General features: G+C 37.4%; 1 protein-coding gene across 9 annotated transcripts in view; it reads left to right on the forward strand.

Moving 5' to 3' along the window:
* Nucleotides 1-512, forward strand: part of ikbkg (inhibitor of nuclear factor kappa B kinase regulatory subunit gamma) — an 18056-nt gene extending 17544 nt beyond the window's left edge. For all 9 annotated transcript variants that reach the window (XM_032522026.1, XM_032522031.1, XM_032522029.1 and 6 more), the window contains one exon: nucleotides 1-512. This exon is cut by the window's left edge and continues 566 nt beyond it. The gene's annotated coding sequence lies outside the window, so the exon portion shown is untranslated.
* The last annotated feature ends 42 nt before the right edge of the window (nucleotides 513-554 follow it).

Genomic DNA, 554 nt, shown 5'->3' on the forward strand with positions numbered 1-554 from the left:
TTTTATTTCCCATCTTCCCCGTCCCCATGCCTTCCCCATTAGATACCACACTGATGCATAAGGTGAAAAAAAGTCAGAGGGGGTCTTTTCCCTTAAAGGAGAAAACACATGAGGATGTGAATAACCTAGTGAGCTTTAAAAAACATAGAATATTCAAATATGTTTTGGTCATAAATGTTGATGTCTATATTACCTCAAACATGTATTATTATGTATTAGAGATGGATTTACTCTTATTGAAAAAAAAGTAGCCATTCTCTGTGTTCTGTGCCTGTGTACACCATCGTCTGCACCATCTCTGATGCTAGACATGACCCTTAATCCAACATAGCTCTGTGTGCCCCTGATTCCGTCTTCTCTTTACCTGTAGCACCTGGCTATTTATCAATCTGAAGGTAAGCACACTGAGGGTCCTTCAGTTTGTGTGAATATTGTCTGTAATTATAGATCATTGGGTGCAAAGAATATTGTTTCCAACTGTTAAAAGATTTACAAAATAAATCAGTTATTCATTAATCCTTGTTTTGTTGTGTGTGTGTGTGTGTGTGTGTGTG

The sequence above is a fragment of the Etheostoma spectabile genome, chromosome 7 (assembly GCF_008692095.1).
Source record: "Etheostoma spectabile isolate EspeVRDwgs_2016 chromosome 7, UIUC_Espe_1.0, whole genome shotgun sequence".
Classification (NCBI taxonomy): domain Eukaryota; kingdom Metazoa; phylum Chordata; class Actinopteri; order Perciformes; family Percidae; genus Etheostoma; species Etheostoma spectabile.